Source organism: Scyliorhinus torazame, chromosome 5 (genome assembly GCF_047496885.1).
Source record: "Scyliorhinus torazame isolate Kashiwa2021f chromosome 5, sScyTor2.1, whole genome shotgun sequence".
Taxonomy (NCBI): domain Eukaryota; kingdom Metazoa; phylum Chordata; class Chondrichthyes; order Carcharhiniformes; family Scyliorhinidae; genus Scyliorhinus; species Scyliorhinus torazame.
Window position 1 is genome coordinate 112,675,658 of NC_092711.1, and position 18,992 is coordinate 112,694,649.

Genomic DNA, 18,992 nt, shown 5'->3' on the forward strand with positions numbered 1-18,992 from the left:
TTTCATAGTGTATTCACTGTCATTAGTAACAAGGTCAAGGAAGCCCTTTTATACCTCGAACACGTGGCTTCCTGCTGCCATTTTGTCTTCTGTACCGTTCCTATATAAACTATGTATTGATTTCATAGCAAAAAACAATAATTAAATTCATGATTATTCAGTAGTGAACATTGATTATCATTAGTGAATTGGTGTATTGGGTAATTATTTTGTAAAGACTAGATCTTGATTTAAAAAGATAAACAGTATCAACCAAAATGTTTCTAGAAACAGCAGAACTATCAGTATTTGTTTGAAAAAATAAATTCCTTGTAATTTTGAGAAGTTACAAGACATCATATTCTGCCAAGACTATGTGGGCCAGGCAGTGGTGTAATGGTATTGTTACTGGGCTAGTAATCCAGAGACCCAGGTTAATGCTCTGGGGATCTGGGATTGAATCTGCCTGTGATAGATAATGATATTGAATAAAAGTCTCAAATGAAAAGTCTAATAATTGTTGTAAAAACCCGTCTGGTTCACTAATGTCCTTTAGGAGATATGCTCTCCTTGCGTGGCCTGGCCTACATGTGACTACAGATCCACAGAAATGTTGTGGTTGATTTGTAAGTGTTCTCGGAAATAGCCTCACAAGTCATGCAGTTCAAGGGCAATTGGAATGAGCAGTAAATGCTGGCCCAGCCAGTGACGCCCACCTCCCATGAATGAATAATTTTTAAGAAGACACTGTTCAGTTTGAAGATGAGTAAGAAACTGTCCCTTTGATTTGATTTATTGTCACGTGTACCGAGGTACAGTGAAAAGTATTGTTCTGCGTACAGTCCAGATAGATCGTTCCAGACATGAAAAAATAAAGTGCGAATCTTGGCAGTTTGCTCAATTTACAAAATAATTTAATGGCTTTGTTGACACAGATTAACATTTTAATCACCATCTAAAACATTTCTAACGGTACTTGGTGCTCATATAGACAGACACAAACAACACTGTAACTGAATTAGAGGAAATGTCAGAGATTTAACAAAATCACCTTGATAAATTCGACCTTAATGATAGAGAAATAGGAAAAGCCACTCAGGGAGATGTGGAACTCCAGGCTCAGTGCGGATTTGCTGTCACCCCTCCTTTCTTATACATGAACGGGATTTAGGCTGCAGAATGTTTCACACCAAAACACAGAGTGGTCAAATCTAAGCAACACATAATTCTCAATTCTCTTCCATGTAACGATATTTGACTTTGTTCAAAAGCTGACTGTGGTCAATCTCAACAAAGATTCATGGGATTTCTGTTACCCAGTGACACGATTTCTTGGGTCAGTCATGTTTGCAATTCAATGGGGGCTTCCGGTTGCGGCGGTGACCAGCTAAGCGGCACGTTTCGGCGGCTCCAGCTCCAACAGACCTTCGGGCTCTTTTAAGAGCCCCAACGGGAAATTTTCGCGCGACGAAACCCGGTGTGGGGTGAGTGAATAGGGAGTCCACCCCAACGAAAGAGGAAAATATCGGCGGCTGCAGCGCGAGGAATCATCGACGATAGGGACAGAAAGGAAAAAGAAACAAGATGGCAGCGGAGAAAGCCCAGGCGACATGGGGACCCGATCAAGACGAATTTTTAAGACGGTGTGTGGAGCTACTAAAGAAGGAGGTGCTGACCCCGATGCTACAGGCAATTGAGGGGCTTAAGGAGGCACAAAGGACCCAGGAGACAGAGCTCCGCGTGGTGGAGCAGAAGGTGACGGATAATGAGGACGAGATCCTGGGTTTGGCGGTCAAAACACAGACGCACGAGGCGCTCCACAAAAAGTGCATTGAAAGGATTGAGGCCCTAGAAAACAGAGCACGAAGGAAGAACCTTCGGATTCTGGGTCTCCCAGGGGGAGTGGAAGGAGCGGACTGCGGGGCTTACGTGAGCACGATGCTAAGCTCGCTGATGGGAGCTGAGGCCCCTTCGGGCCCCTTAGAAGTGGAGGGGGCTCATCGGGTCCCGGCGAGGAGACCAAAAGCAGGAGAACCACCTAGGGCGACAATCATGCGATTTCACCGCTTTAATGATAGAGAAGTGGTTCTGAGATGGGCCAAAAAGGTACGGAGTAGTAGATGGGAGAATGCAGTGGTACGGGTGTACCAGGATTGGAGTGCGGAGGTGGCGAGAAGGAGGGCGAGTTTTAATCGAGCCAAGGAGGTGTTACACAAGAAGAAGGTGAAGTTCGGGATGCTGCAGCCGGCACGACTATGGGTCACGTACCAGGAGAGACATCACTACTTCGAAATGGCGGAAGAAGCATGGACCTTTATTAAAGGTGAGAAATTGGATCGGAACTGAGGGACTGATATTACAGGGAAATGTTACTGTCGATGTATATAGAGAAGTAAATTGGGAAGGGGGGAGACACTAAGAAATGTGGGTGCCGGTGGGGGGGGAAAGAAGGGACATAGGCGGATGATGAGGAGTGGGGTGGGAAAGGGAGCTGCGCCACAAGAGGCGGGTCAGCTACAGAGATGTTCCCGCGCCAGAAAGATAATGGCGGGAAGATAGGCGCAAGGTAGATGGGAGTTCCCCACACGGGGGGGGGGTCAAGGAGTGAGCAGGAGAAGCCGGGGTCAGTTGAAGTCAGCTGACTTGCAGAAGTAATATGGGGGGAGCAATCACGCTAGAGGGGGATCTAGCGGGGGGGGGGGGGGGGGAGGGGGAGGGGGGGAGGATAACTGGGTTGCTGCTGCAGAAATCAAAGAGGAACTGGCTAAAGAAAGGGTGGTTGGGGCTGGAATGCTGGACACCTGGGGAATGAGTGGGAGCGCGGAATCGGGACGTGGGACTGGCCTAGAGAAGGTGATGGCTAGTCAACACGGGAAGGGGGCAGGTAGCCCCCTAGTGAGGCTGATCACGTGGAACGCGTGAGGCCTAAATGGACCGATTAAAAGGGCCCGAGTGCTCGCGCACCTGAAAGGACTGAGGGCAGACGTGGCTATGCTCCAGGAGACGCACCTGAAGGTGGCGGACCAAGTTAGGTTAAGGAAAGGATGAGTGGGACAGGTGTTCCACTCAGGGCTAGATGCAAATAACAGAGGGGTGGCCATACTGGTGGGGAAACGGGTAGCAATCGAAGCAAGGAGCATTGTAGCAGATAGTGGAGGCAGATATGTAATGGTGAGTGGCAGGCTGGAGGGAATGGAGGTTGTGCTGGTTAACGTATATGCCCCGAATTGGGACGATGCGGGATTTATGAGGCGGATGCTGGGACGTATACCGGACCTGGAGGTAGGAAACTTGATACTGGGAGGTGACTTCAACACCGTGCTGGACCCAGGGTTAGATAGATCCAGATCTAAGACCAGAAGAAGGCCGGCAGCGGCCAAGGTGCTTAAGGGGTTTATGGACCAAATGGGGGGAGTGGATCCATGGCGATTTCTTCGACCGAGGGCCAGGGAGTTCTCCTTCTTCTCCCATGTTCATAAAGTGTACTCCCGGATAGATTTTTCTGTTTTGGGAAGGTCGTTGATCTCGAGGGTGGAAGAAGCTGAGTATTCAGCCATAGCTATTTCGGATCATGCCCCACATTGGGTGGACCTGGAACTAGGAGAGGAGAGGGAGCAGCGAGCACTCTGGCGATTAGATGTGGGATTGTTGGCGGATGAGGGAGTCTGTGGAAGAGTGCGGGGATGTATCGAGAGGTACCTGGAGGCCAATGACGACGGGGAGGTCCGAGTGGGAGTGGTATGGGAAGCACTAAAGGCGGTGGTCAGAGGAGAGCTGATCTCCATCAGGGCCCACAAAGGGAAAACAGAGGCCAAGGAAAGGGAAAGACTACTGGGGGAGATCTTAAGGGTGGATAGGGAATTTGTGGAGACCCCGGAGGAGGGACTGTACAGGGAGAGATGACGACTCCAGACGGAGTTTGACCTTCTGACCACCAGGAGGGCGGAGGTGCTGTGGAGGAAGGCACAGGGGGTGAGGTATGAGTATGGGGAAAAAGCTAGTCGCTTGTTGGCCCATCAGCTGCGAAAGAGGACAGTGGCGAGGGAGATAGGGGGAATTAGAGACGAAAAGGGAGCTACGGTGCGGAGAGCAGGGAAGATAAACGGGGTGTTTAAGACCTTTTACGAAGGACTGTATAGGTCCCAACCCCCGGAGGGAAAAGAGGAGATGCGGCAGTTCCTCGACCAATTAAGGTTCCCGAGGGTGGAGGAGCAGGAGGCGGAAGGCCTGGGGGCACCAATTGGGGTGGACGAGGTTACCAAGGGGCTGGGGAATATGCAGGCAGGGAAGGCTCCGGGACCAGATGGGTTCCCGGTGGAATTTTATAGAAAATATGTGGACCTGCTGGCCCCGCTGTTGGTGAGGACTTTTAACGAGGCCAGGGAAGGAGGGACTCTACCCCCGACAATGTCAGAGGCGACGATATCGCTAATTTTGAAGCGGGATAAAGATCCGCTGCAGTGCGGGTCCTATAGGCCTATTTCACTATTAAATGTGGACGCCAAATTGCTAGCAAAGGTGCTGGCATCGAGGATAGAGGACTGTGTCCCGGGGGTGGTGCATGAAGACCAGACAGGGTTCGTAAAGGGGAGACAACTAAATGTCAACGTGCGACGGCTATTAGGGGTGATAATGATGCCCCCAGTAGAGGGGGAGGCAGAGATAGTGGTGGCAATGGATGCAGAGAAGGCATTTGACAGGGTGGAGTGGGAATACCTATGGGAGGTGCTAAGGAGGTTCGGGTTCGGGAACGGGTTTATTAGCTGGGTCAAACTCCTTTATGGGGCCCCAATGGCAAGTGTGGTCACGGGTCGGCAAAGATCGGAGTATTTCCGACTATACAGGGGAACAAGGCAGGGATGCCCGCTATCTCCATTACTGTTCGTGTTGGCAATTGAACCACTGGCCATGGCGCTGAGAGACTCCAGGAAATGGAGAGGGGTGATTAGAGGGGGAGAAGAACACCGAGTGTCGCTCTACGCGGATGACCTACTGTTGTATGTGACGGACCCAGTGGGGGGGATGACAGAGGTCATGCAGATATTGAGGGAGTTTGGAGATTTCTCGGGATATAGGCTTAACATGGGGAAGAGTGAACTTTTCGTGATACACCCTGGGGACCAGAGTAGAGGGATAGAAGGCCTGCCTCTAAGGAAGGTGGAAAGAAACTTCCGATACCTGGGGATTCAGATCGCCAGGAGCTGGGGAACCTTGCACAGACTTAATCTGACATGATTGGTAGAACAAATGGAGGAGGACTTTAAGAGGTGGGACATGCAGCCACTGTCATTGGCGGGCAGAGTGCAGGCAATTAAGATGATGGTCCTCCCGAGGTTCCTATTTGTATTCCAGTGTCTCCCTATACTAATTACTAGGCCTTCTTTAAAAAAATAGACAGGAGTATCACGAGCTTCGTGTGGGCAGGGCAAGTCCCGAGGGTAAGGAGGGGGTTCTTACAACGTAGCAGAGACAGAGGGGGACTGGCGCTGCCGAATTTGGGCGACTACTATTGGGCCGTCAATGTGGCGATGATCCGTAAATGGATGATGGAGGGAGAGGGAGCGGCGTGGAAAAGACTGGAGAGAAAGTCCTGTAAAGGGACGAGTCTAGAGGCGCTGGTGACGGCGCCACTACCGCTCTCACCAAAAAGATTTACCACAAACCCAGTGGTGGCGGCAACATTAAATATCTGGGGACAATGGATAAATGGGCAGGGTAAATTCCTCTTCCTCGTGCGCCAGGCTTAGCCTGATTCAATTTAAGGCGCTACATAGAGCACACATAACGGGAGAAAGGTTGAGCAGGTTCTTCGGAGTGGAGGACAAGTGTGGGAGGTGCGGCGGAAGCCCGGCAAACATATGTTTTGGTTGTTCCCGGCACTGGAGGGGTACTGGAGGGGTGTGACGGGAGTGATTTCGAAGGTGGTGAAGGTCCGGGTCAAACCAGGCTGGGGGTTAGCTTTATTTGGAGTTGCGGATGAGCCGGGAGTGCAGGAGGCGAAAGAGGCCGATGTTGTGGCCTTTGCGTCCCTAGTAGCCCGGCGTAGGATTTTACTCATGTGGAAGGAAGCGAAACCCCCCAAAGTGTCATTTGTCCCTCTCTGTGTGACCCTGAAGGACTGTGTCCAGGCTGAAGTTCTGTTCCTGCCGTGTAATCCTCCCAGATTGTCCTTTCTGAACTCCAGACAGGTGAAGTTAAACACTCAGGTGGGAAAGACAAAACACACAACAGGTTTAAACAAAGCTGATTTATTTGACATTAATCCACAATATTAAACTTCATTCCAGTTACTCACAGCAGAAACAAACTCCAACTGTCAGAATGAACATGGTTCAGTCCTGGATGTGATTAACAGCAGCAATAACAGCAGAACCCAACCCCTGTAATCATAGAATTTACAGTGCAGAAGGAGGCCATTCGGCCCATCAAGTCTGCACCGGCTCTTGGAAAGAGCACACTACCCAAGGTCCACACCTCCACCCTATCCCCATAATCAGTAACCCCACCTAACACTAAGGGCAATTTCAGACACTAAGGGCAATTTATCATGGCCAATCCACCTAACCTGCACATCTTTGGACTGTGGGAGGAAACTGGAGCACCCGGAGGAAACCCACGCACACACGGGGAGGATGTGCAGACTCTGCACAGACAGTGACCCAAGCCGGAATCGAACCTGGGACATATAAGAACATAAGAACTAGGAACAGGAGTAGGCCATCTGGCCCCTCGAGCCTGCTCCGCCATTCAATGAGATCATGGCTGATCTTTGTGGACTCAGCTCCACTCTCCGGCCCGTACACCATATCCCCGAATCCCTTTATTCTGTAGAAAGGTATCTATCTTTTTCTTAAAAACGTTTAAAGGAGCCTCAACTGCTTCACTGGGCAAGGAATTCCAGAGATTCACAACCCTTTGGGTGAAGAAGTTCCTCCTAAACTCGGTCCTAAATCTATTTCCCCTTACTTTGAGGCTATGCCCCCTAGTTCTGCTTTCCCCGACCAGTGGAAACAAGCTGCCCGCATCTATCCTATCTATTCCCTTCATAATCTTATATGTCTCAATAAGATCCCCCCGCATCCTTCTGAACTCCAATGAGAACAGTCCCAGTCTACTCAACCTCTCGTCATAATCTAATCCCCTCAACTCTGGGATCAACCTAGTGAATCTCCTCTGCACTCCCTCCAGTGCCAACATGTCCTTTCTCAGGTAAGGAGACCAAAACTGAACACAATACTCCAGATGTGGCCTCACCAACACCTTATACAATTGCAGCATAACCTCCCTAGTCTTGAACTCCATCCCTCTAGCAATGAAAGACAAAACTCGATTAGCCTTCTTAATCACCTGTTGCACCTGCACACCAACTTTTTGCGACTCGTGCACCAGCACACCCAGGTCCCTCTGCACAGCAGCATGTTTTAACATCTTACCGTTTAAATAATAATCCATTCTGCTGTTATTCCTCCCAAAATGGATAGCCTCACACTTGGCAACATTGAATTCCATCTGCCAGACCCTAGCCCATTCACCTAAACTATCCAAATCATTCTGCAGACTTCCGGTATCCTCTGCCCTTTTTGCTTTACCACTCATCTTAGTGTAGTCTGCAAACTTTGCCACATTGCACTTGGTCCCCAACTCCAAATCATCTATGTGGATGATCCTGGAGCTGTGAAGCAATTGTTCTAACTACTGTGCTGCCCTTAATCACCGTGAATTCACTGGTGTGTCAGTGGGTGAGAAGACCAAGTGAATATCTTGCCGCACACACAGCTGGTGAACAGCCTCTTACTCGTGTGAATGTGTTTGTGTGACAGCAGATTCGATTGATTTTAAATCTCTCCTCACACTCTGAACTTTGAAAAGTGTGGACAAGTGGATGTGTGTTGAGGTGGGATGACTGAGCTAATCTCTGACCACATATGAAACAGATGTACAGTCTCTGCCCAGTGTGAGTGCGCTGATGGACACTGAGTCCACATGTTCACTTGAATCAGTCCCACTGTGAGAGATTCTGAACAGTCTCTTGTCAGTGTATTTTATAACACTTTCCACAATCCAGACATTTAGAATATCTTCAGTCAGTGCAAACTCACTGGTGTGTTAACAGGTTGAATGACTGAGTGAATCCCTCCCCCTCCCCACACATGGAACAGGTGAATGACTTCTCCCCGGTGTGAACTCACTGATGTTGCTGTAGGATGGACAATCGCCTGAACCTCTTCCTGCACTGAGAGCAGGTGAATGGAGTGGAACCGGAGTGACTGCACTGGTGAACCATCAGTGAATGTGGGTTTTTACAGCTAAGACTGTGACAGGAGCATTTAAACCCTCTCTCTGCAGTATGAACTCACTGTGTGTGGGGAGGCTGGCTGGAGGAGTTGGACACGGAGAGATATTTGTCCAGGTGGATTGGTGGAAGTGAGGAAACTAGCAGAGGTAGCTGATTGGATTGTCTCACACTTATTGGAGGGGAGGATGGAGGAGACAGGGGAGAGGGAGAACATTTCAAAAGGAACTAACTTGTCTTCGAGATATTAAAAAGATTCAACATGATGTGGGTGAAATAGAAAGTTGACTTATTTCAGTTTGATTCACAGAATTAACCACTATAATTGGGCTGTGATTTATTATCAGCAGGAACAGGCCCCAATGAACATGGTTCAGTCCTGGATGTGATTAACAGCAAAGTCCAATCACCATCGTTACTCGTGAAGTCGCTGGTGTCTCAGCAGGGCGGATGAGTGAGTGAATCTCTTCTTACACACAAAGCAGGTGAATGGCCTCTCCCCCGTGTGAACACGCTGGTGTGTCCGCAGATTGGATAAGGTAGTGACTCTCTTCCCACCCCTGGAGCAGGTGAATGGGACCAATGATGTGTGAGTGCGCTGGTGTATCAGCAGGGCAGATGACTGAATGAATCCCTTCCCACAACTGGTACAGGTGAATGGCTTCTCCCCAGTGTGAGTGTGCTGATGTATCAGCTGGTTGGATAAGGTAGTGAATCCCTTCCCACACATGGAGCAGGTGAATGGTTTCTCCCCAGTGTGAACTCTCTGGTGTATAACCAGGTGGGATGACCGAGTGGGATGACCGAGTGAATCCCTTCCCACACTCAGAGCAGGTGAATGGCCTCTCCCCAGTGTGGGCGCGCTGATGTATAGTGAGTTGAGAGGACCATCTGAACCCAGTCCCACAGTGAGAGCACCTAAACGGTGTCTTGTTAGTGTGAACACGCCGATGTCGCATAAGTTCCCAGGACCTTTTAAAGCACTTCTCACAGTCTGAGCATTTAAAAGGTCTCTCCCCAGTGTGAACGCGTTGGTGTACGGTGCGTTGAGATGGCCATTTGAACCCAGTCCCACAGTGAGAGCACCTAAACGGTCTCTTGTCAGTGTGAATACGTTGGTGGGACATAAGTTCGCTGGAACCTTTAAAGCACTTCCTGCATTCTCGACACTTAAACGGTTTCTCTTCAGTGTGAATTTGCTGGTGTTTTACCAGAATCTTTGACGTCATGAATCCCTTCCCACACACAAGAGCAGGTGAACGGCCTCTCTCCAGTGTAACTGCGTCGATGGGTTTCCAACTCAGACGGGTGTCTGAATCCATTCCCACAGTCCCCACATTTCAACGGTTTATGTCTGGTCTGACTGCATTTATGTTTTGACAGCCCAGATGATCGACTGAATCCTCGTCCACACACACAACACGTGTACGGTTTCTCCCCACTGTGAACGATGCTTTTTCCTTCCATGTTCGAAATTCGATGATATAAAGTCACAATAAATTGGGTGACTGTCAGATCCTGATGCGATGTTCGATTTGAGTTTCCCAACAAATCCCCTTCTAATACCCTGTGAAATAGATTTAAAACAGAAAATAGGGAGTGAGAGAGAACCCACAAAAACACAAAGGCAGGTTGTGAAATTGAGCTGAACGAATCTGGTCATTTGTGGGGGCGGCACTGGGAAAAAGTGACCATGAAAACTGCTGGATTGTCAGAAAAACCCAGCTGGTTCACTGATGTCCTTCAGGGAAGAGAACCGACCACCTGGTCTGGATCTACAGAAGACTCGGTCCTTTATGTCTTCAACTCAAACAGAACTTAGAATCTCCAAACTCTGAAGTTCTACCATCACCAAGAAAGAGCTGAGTGCTCAGCCATTCTTAGGCATTTAAGACTCAACCTCATTGCTGTGGGTGCTTCCACACGGAGGCCAGACTGGGTAAGGATGACAGATTTCCTTCAAGGACATTTACCAGATGGGTTTTTACAACAATCAGCAGTAGTTTCATGGTCGTCATTAGACTTTTTAAATTCCATATTTTTATTCAATTCAAATTCCACCATCTGCCCTGGTGGGATTCAAACCCATTTCCCCAGAGCATTACCCTGGGTCTCTGGATTACAAGTGCAGTGACAATACCACTACGCCAATGTGTCCCCCTTTGTGATGTATGTTAACACCATCACCTTCAAGTTCCCCTCAAAATCACACAGCAGCCTGACTAGTCTGACCCAATACAAGAGGAACTGGAATTTCCTCCATTTAAATACTGGGAAAATGAAGTCATTGTCTTCAGTCCCCGCTACAAACTCCACTCCCTGAACACCAACTCCAACCCTCTCCCTGGCAACTGAGTGAGGTTGACGCAAACTCTTCACAACTTCAGAATAATATTTGACCCAAGATGGGTGTACAAGCACAAATCCCCATCATCACCATGACCACCATTTCCACATCAGGAACTTCACCCAACTGCACCCTAATCCGAGTTCATCTATTGCTGAAACTCCCATCCATTCCTGTTACCTCTCAACTTATTATCCTACACACTCCCGGCCAGCCTCCCAGATTCATCCTCCCTGTAATCCTGGGGTCACACAAAACTCTGCTGCCTGTGTGCTTATTCACACCAAGTCCTGTTCACCCATCACCCCTATGCTCACTGACCGACCGCTGTAATCTCCTCCAGCCTCACAACCCTCTGGGATATCTGCACTTCCTCTAATTCCTGAACATTCTGATATTAACTGTGCCACCATTTGTGGCTGCACCTTCATTTTCCCAAGGCCATAAATTGTGGAATTTCCTCCCTAAACCTTTCCGCCTCTCAATCCAACTTTCCTCCTTTAGGATATTCCTTCAAACCTACCTCTTTGATCAAACTTTTGGCCATCAGCCTTAATATCCTCCTTACGTGGCTCAGTGTCAATGTTGTTTGATAACATTTCTGTGAAATATCGAGGGATGTTTCATTACCTTAAAGGCTCAATATAAATAGATCAGCGCATAATGATTTGGACATATATCACCGCTGTTCCTTCATCATCACTGGATGAATAACCTGTAACTCCTTATCTAACATCATTTGTGGAGCACCTTCACCACACAGACTGCAGCGGTTCAAGAAGCTCAAACGTTATAATCTCACCAACTGGGGTTTGGCAATATTTGCTGTTGGTCTTGTTAGTGACACCATTGAGGAGTCACCCGGGGAGTGGGGGTGATGTCACTGTGCAATTGTGGGTGTGTGATGACATCACTAGACAGCAAGACAGAACATTTGGGTCGGTGCAAACTAGTGATCACCACACAGTATGGAGGATGTGAGGGTCCTTGAGACAGTGCAAAGGAGATTTACCAGAATGGTTCCAGGGTTGAGGGATTATAGTTGCAATGTTAGGTTGGAAAAACTGCGGTTTGATTTTGTTTATTGTCACATGTACCTAGGTACAATGAAAAGTATTCAGATAATTAAGTGCATGAATATGAAATAAAATAAATAAATAGGGCGACACAAGGTACACAAGGTAACTACATCACAGAGACGTTGTTGCAGGGGGTTCAGGACTGGCATTGAAACATCCAGGGATTCACAACCTATCGAAAAGACAGAGAGGTGGGCAGAGGGGGTGGGGTTGCCTTGTCAATTAGGAATGAAATTAAATCAATAGCACTAAACGACATAGGGTCAGATGATGTGGAGTCTGTGTGGGTAGAGTTGAGGAACCAGAAAGGCAAAAAAACCATAATGGGAGTTATGTACAGGCCTCCTAACTGGTCAGGACCAGGGGCACAAAATGCACCACAAAATAGAAAGTGCATGTCAGAAAGGCAAGGTGACAGTGATCATGGGGGACTTCAATATGCAGGTGGACTGAGTAAATAATGCTGCCAGTGGACCCAAGGAAAGGGAATTCATTGAATGTTTACAGGAGGGCTTTTTGGAACAGCTTGTGATGGAGCCCACGAGGGAACAGGCCATTCTGGACTTAGTGTTATGTAATGAGCCAGAGTTGATTAAAGATCTTAAAGTAAGAGAGCACTGAGGAGGCAGTGATCATAATATGGTCGAATTCAATCTCCAATTTGAAAGAAAGAAGGTAGAATCAGATGTAAAGGTGTTACAGTTAAATAAAGGTAACTACAGGGGCATGAGGGAGGAACTGACGAAAATCGACTGGGAGCAGAGCCTAGTGGGAAAGTCAGTAGAACAGCAATGGCAGGAGTTTCTGGGAGTAATTGAGGACACAGTACAGAGGTGCATCCCAAAGAAAAGAAAGATTATCAGAGGGGGGATTAGACAGCCATGGCTGACAAAGGAAGTTAGGGAATGCATCAAAGCAAAAGAGAAAGCCTATAATGTGGCAAAGAGTAGTGGGAAGTCAGAAGATTGGGAAGGCTACAAAAACAAACAGAGGATAACAAAGAGCGAAATAAGGAAAGAGAGGATCAATTATGAAGGCAGGCTAGCCAGTAACATTAGGAATGATAGTAAAAGTGTATTTAAATACATTAAAAACAAACGGGAGGCAAAAGTAGACATTGGGCCGCTCCAAAATGACGCTGGTAATCTAGTGATGGGAGACAAGGAAATAGCTGAGGAACTAAATAAGTACTTTTCGTCAGTCTTCACAGTAGAAGACATGAGTAATATCCCAACAATTCAGGAGAGTCAGGGGGCAGAGTTGAATATGGTAGCTATCACAAAGGAGAAAGTGCTAGAGATGTGCTGGATTTAGTAAGGGGAGGTCGTGCCTGACAAATCTGTTAGAGTTCTTTGAAAAGATAACAAATAGGTTAGACCAAGGAGAGCCAATGGATGTTATCTATCTTGACTTCCAAAAGGCCTTTGATAAGGTGCCTCACGGGAGACTGCTGAGTAAAATAAGGGCCCATGGTATTCGAGGCAAGGTACTAACATGGATTGACGATTGGCTGTCAGGCAGAAGGCAGAAAGTTGGGATAAAAGGTTATTTTTCGGAATGGCAATCGGTGACGAGTGGTGTCCCGCAGGGTTCAGTGTTGGGGCCACAGCTGTTCTCTTTATATATTAACGATCTAGATGACGGGACTGGGGGCATTCTGGCTAAGTTTGCCGATGATACAAAGATAGGTGGAGGGGCAGGTAGTATGGAGGAGGTGGGGAGGCTGCAGAAATATTTAGACAGTTTAGGAGAGTGGTCCAAGAAATGGCTAATGAAATTCAACGTGGGCAAGTGCGACGTCTTGCACTTTGGAAAAAAGAATAGAGGCATGGACTACTTTCTAAACGGTGACAAAATTCATAAGTGCAAAGGGAATTGGGAGTCCTAGTCCAGGATTCTCTAAAGGTAAACTTGCAGGTTGAGTCCGTAATTAAGAAAGCAAATGCAATGTTGTCATTTATCTCAAGAGGCTTGGAATATAAAAGCAGGGATGTACTTCTGAAGCTTTATAAAGCATTAGTTAGGCCCCATTTAGAATACTGTGAGCAATTTTGGGCCCCACACCTCAGGAAGGACATACTGGCACTGGAGCGGGTCCAGCGGAGATTCACACGGATGATCCCAGGAATGGTAGGCCTAACATACGATGAACGTCTGAGGATCCTGGGATTATATTCATTGGAGTTTAGGAGGTTGAGGGGCGATCTAATAGAAACTTACAAGATCATGAATGGCTTAGATAGGGTGGACGTAGGGAAGTTGTTTCCATTAGCAGGGGAGACTAGGACCCGGGAGCACAACCTTAGAATAAAAGGGAGTCACTTTAGAACAGAGATGAGGAGAAATGTCTTCAGCCAGAGTGGTGGGTCTGTGGAATTCATTGCCACAGAGGGCGGTGGAGGCCGGGACGTTGAGTGTCTTTAAGACAGAATTTGATAAATTCTTGATTTCTCGAGGAATTAAGGGCTATGGAGAGAGCGCGGGTAAATGGAGTTGAAATCAGCCATGATTGAATGGTGGAGTGGACTCGATGGGCCGAATGGCCTTACTTCCGCTCCTATGTCTTATGGTCTTATACATGAACACTGGCAGAGGGTGATGTTTGCAGGGGTGTAGTGTTAATCAAGCCAGTCCATAAGAGGGTTGTTCTCCTTGGAGCAAATGGCAGAGTGGAGATTTGACAGAGGTGTACCGGTTTATGATAGGTTTAGATAAGGTAGATAAAGAAACATCCCCATTACCCGACCATACAATGATTTCAGGACAGATTTACGATTTGGGGGCAAGACGTATGGGTGGTGGTGGGGATGTGATGAATACATTTCACCCAGTGAGTGGTAATGATCTGGAACTCAATGCTAAAATTTAGAAGTCAATAATATCCAGATCGTGATGAATCCAGCCAGGAAATTCACAACATTCTCTCCTCCTCCTGACAGGACAGGGTTCACCTCGCATGCGTCCTGCTGCTCCTTTAGGATGGTGGCAATTAACCTGGGCCTGGCCCCTGCCTGAAGTACAGCGGCTCGGGGAAGCGGGCCGCAGGGGTGAGAGTGTCTTATTCGCGGATTGAGGTCTTCACTGAGTGTTTATCAAGTCTTTCCGCCCACCCACAGCGCCCACTGCTCTCTCGGGCACACTGTTACCTTACCCGCTGTGGAAACCAGAAACAAGCAGCTCCCCTTCGCCATCACTCCCACTGCGCATGTTCCTTACCCTGGGCTGTTCCGCGCCTGCGCAATGGTCTCTTGTCCGTATCCGGGACAGTCTCTACCGCGAGGCATGCTGGGCAGAATGCCCGCCATTGAAGATAATTGCTCAGATTTATTTGTTGTTGTTGAATGTCGACTGGGACTGAAGGACCATACAGAAGCGCAAAAGCACGACCCCAATTCTCTTTTGGAGTTGGTCTGAAATTGTGAGACACAGTGGAAATAAATAGACAAAACCATTCTTATAGGCATAAATGGATAATAATAATCTTTATTATTGCCACGAGTAGGCTTAGATTAACACTGCAATGAAGTTACTGTGAAAATCCCCGGCGCCTGTTCGGATACAGTGAAGTAGAATTCAGAATGTCCAAATTACCTAACACCATGTCTCTTGGGACTTGTGGGAGGAAACCGTAGCAGTCGGAGGAAACCCACACAGACACGGGGAGAACATGCAGACTCTGCCAGACAGTGATCCAAGTACATAGAACATAGAACTATACAGCGCAGTACAGGCCCTTCGGCCCACGATGTTGCACCGAAACAAAAGCCATCTAACCTACACTATGCCATTATCATCCATATGTTTATCCAATAAACTTTTAAATGCCCTCAATGTTGGCGAGTTCACTACTGTAGCAGGTAGGGCATTCCACGGCCTCACTACTCTTTGCGTAAAGAACCTACCTCTGACCTCTGTCCTATATCTATTACCCCTCAGTTTAAAGCTATGTCCCCTCGTGCCAGCCATTCCCATCCGCGGGAGAAGGCTCTCACTGTCCACCCTATCCAACCCCCTTATCATTTTGTATGCCTCTATTAAGTCTCCTCTTATCCTTCTTCTCTCCAACGAAAACAACCTCAAGTCCATCAGCCTTTCCTCATAAGATTTTCCCTCCATACCAGGCAACATCCTGGTAAATCTCCTCTGCACCCGCTCCAAAGCCTCCACGTCCTTCCTATAATGCGGTGACCAGAACTGTACGCAATACTCCAAATGCGGCCGTACCAGAGTTCTGTACAGCTGCAACATGACCTCCTGACTCCGGAACTCAATCCCTCTACCAATAAAGGCTAACACTCCATAGGCCTTCTTCACAACCCTATCAACCTGGGTGGCAACTTTCAGGGATCTATGTACATGGACACCTAGATCCCTCTGCTCATCCACACTTCCAAGAACTTTACCATTAGCCAAATATTCTGCATTCCTGTTATTTCTTCCAAAGTGAATCACCTCACACTTCTCGACATTAAACTCCATTTGCCACCTCTCAGCCCAGCTCTGCAGCTTATCTATATCCCTCTGTAACCTGCTACATCCTTCCACACTATCGACAACACCACCGACTTTAGTATCGTCTGCAAATTTACTCACCCACCCTTCTGCGCCTTCCTCTAGGTCATTGATAAAAATGACAATCAGCAACGGCCCCAGAACAGATCCTTGTGGTACTCCACTTGTAACTGAACTCCATTCTGAACATTTCCCATCAACCACCACCCTCTGTCTTCTTTCAGCTAGCCAATTTCTGATCCACATCTCTAAATCACCCTCAATCCCCAGCCTCCGTATTTTCTGCAATAGCCTACCGTGGGGAACCATATCAAACACTTTGCTGAAATCCATATACACCACATCAACTGCTCTACCCTCGTCTACCTGTTCAGTCACCCTCTCAAAGAACTCGATAAGGTTTGTGAGGCATGACCTACCCTTCACAAAGCCATGCTGACTATCCCTGATCATATTATTGCTATCTAGATGATTATAAATCTTGTCTCTTATAATCCCCTCCAAGACTTTACCCACTACAGACGTGAGGCTCACCGGTCTATAGTTGCCGGGGTTGTCTCTGCTCCCCTTTTTGAACAAAGGGACCACATTTGCTATCCTCCAGTCCTCTGGCACTATTCCTGTAGCCAATGATGACATAAAAATCAAAGCCAAAGTTCCAGCAATCTCTTCCCTGGCCTCCCAGAGAATCCTAGGATAAATCCCATCAGGACCCGGGGACTTATCTTTTTTCAGCCTGTCCAGAATTGCCAACACCTCTTCCCTACGTACCTCAATGCCATCTATTCTATTAGCCTGGGTCTCAGCATTCTCCTCCACAACATTATCTTTTTCCTGAGTGAATACTGACGAAAAATATTCATTTAGTATCTCGCCTATCTCTTCAGACTCCACACACAACTTCCCATTCCTGTCCTTGACTGGTCCTACTCTTTCCCTAGTCATTCGCTTATTCCTGACATACCTATAGAAAGCTTTTGGGTTTTCCTTGATCCTACCTGCCAAATACTTCTCATGTCCCCTCCTTGCTCGTCTTAGCTCTCTCTTTAGATACTTCCTCGCTACCTTGTAACTACCCATCGCCCCAACTGAAACTTCACACCTCATCTTCACATAGGCCTCCTTCTTCCTCTTAACAAGAGATTCCACTTCTTTGGTAAACCACGGTTCCCTCGCTCGACGCCTTCCTCCCTGCCTGACCGGTACATACTTATCAAGAACACGCAGTAGCTGATCCTTGAACAAGCTCCACTTATCCAGCGTGCCCAACACTTGCAGCCTACTTCTCCACCTTATCCCCCCCAAGTCACGTCTAATGGCATCATAATTGCCCTTCCCCCAGCTATAACTCTTGCCCTGCGGTGTATACTTATCCCTTTCCATCATTAACGTAAACGTCACCGAATTGTGGTCACTGTCCCCAAAGTGCTCTCCAACCTCCAAATCCAACACCTGGCCTGGTTCATTACCCAAAACCAAATCCAACGTGGCCTCGCCTCTTGTTGGCCTGTCAACATATTGTGTCAGGAAACCCTCCTGCACACACTGTACAAAAAACGACCCATATAATGTACTCGAACTATATATTTTCCAGTCAATATTTGGAAAGTTAATGTCTCCCATAATAACTACCCTGTTACTTTCGCTCTTATCCAGGATCATCCTCGCCATCCTTTCCTCTACATCCCTAGAATTATTTGGAGGCCTATAGAAGACTCCCAACAGTGTGACCTCTCCTTTCCTGTTTCTAACCTCAGCCCATACTACCTCGGAAGATGAGTCCCCATCTAGCATCCTCTCCGCCACCGTAATACTGCTCTTGACTAGCAGCGCCATACCGCCCCCTCTTTTGCCTCCTTCTCTGAGCTTACTAAAACATCTAAACCCCGGAACCTGCAACATCCATTCCTGTCCCTGCTCTATCCATGTCTCCGAAATGGCCACAACATCGAAGTCCCAGGTACCAACCCATGCTGCCAGTTCCCCTACCTTATTTCGTATACTCCTGGCATTGAAGTAGACACACTTCAAACCACCTACCTGAACACTGGCCCCCTCCTGCGACGTCAAATCTGTGCTCCTGACCTCTATACTCTCATTCTCCCATACCCTAAAACTACAATCCAGGTTCCCATGCCCCTGCTGCATTAGTTAACCCCCCCCCCCCAAAGAGCACTAACAAATCTCTCCCCCAGGATATTTGTGGCCCTCAGGTTCAGATGTAGACCATCCTGTCTGTAGAGGTCCCACCTTCCCCAGAAAGAGCCCCAGTTATCCAGAAATCTGAATCCCTCCCGCCTGCACCATCCCTGTAGCCACGTGTTTAATTGCTCTCTCTCCCTATTCCTCATCTCACTATCACGTGGCACGGGCAACAACCCAGAGATAACAACTCTGTTTGTTCTAGTTCTGAGCTTCCATCCTAGCTCCCTGAAAGCCTGCCTGACATCCTTGTCCCCTTTCCTACCTATGCCGTTAGTGCCAATGTGGACCACGACTTGGGGCTGCTCCCCCTCCCCCCTAAGGACCCGGAAAACACGATCCGAGACATCACGTACCCTTGCACCTGGGAGGCAACATACCAAACGTGAGTCTCTCACGCTCCCACAAAATCTCCTATCTGTGCCCCTGACTATCGAGTCCCCAATTACTAATGCTCTGCTCCTCTCCCCCCTTCCCTTCTGAGCAACAGGGACCGATTCCGTGCCAGAGGCCTGTACCCCATGGCTTACCCCTGGTAAGTCCCCCCCCCCCCCCACAAGTATCCAAAGCGGTATACTTG

General features: G+C 48.0%; 1 long non-coding RNA gene across 1 annotated transcript; it reads right to left on the reverse strand.

Annotated features, from left to right (window-relative positions):
- Window positions 1-6,211: 6,211 nt before the first annotated feature.
- Window positions 6,212-14,896, reverse strand: LOC140419464 (uncharacterized). Its single transcript, XR_011945803.1, has 2 exons — window positions 14,850-14,896; window positions 6,212-9,839 (listed from the first exon to the last, which is right to left on the reverse strand). It is a non-coding gene; the product is annotated as an uncharacterized lncRNA (long non-coding RNA).
- Window positions 14,897-18,992: the final 4,096 nt, after the last annotated feature.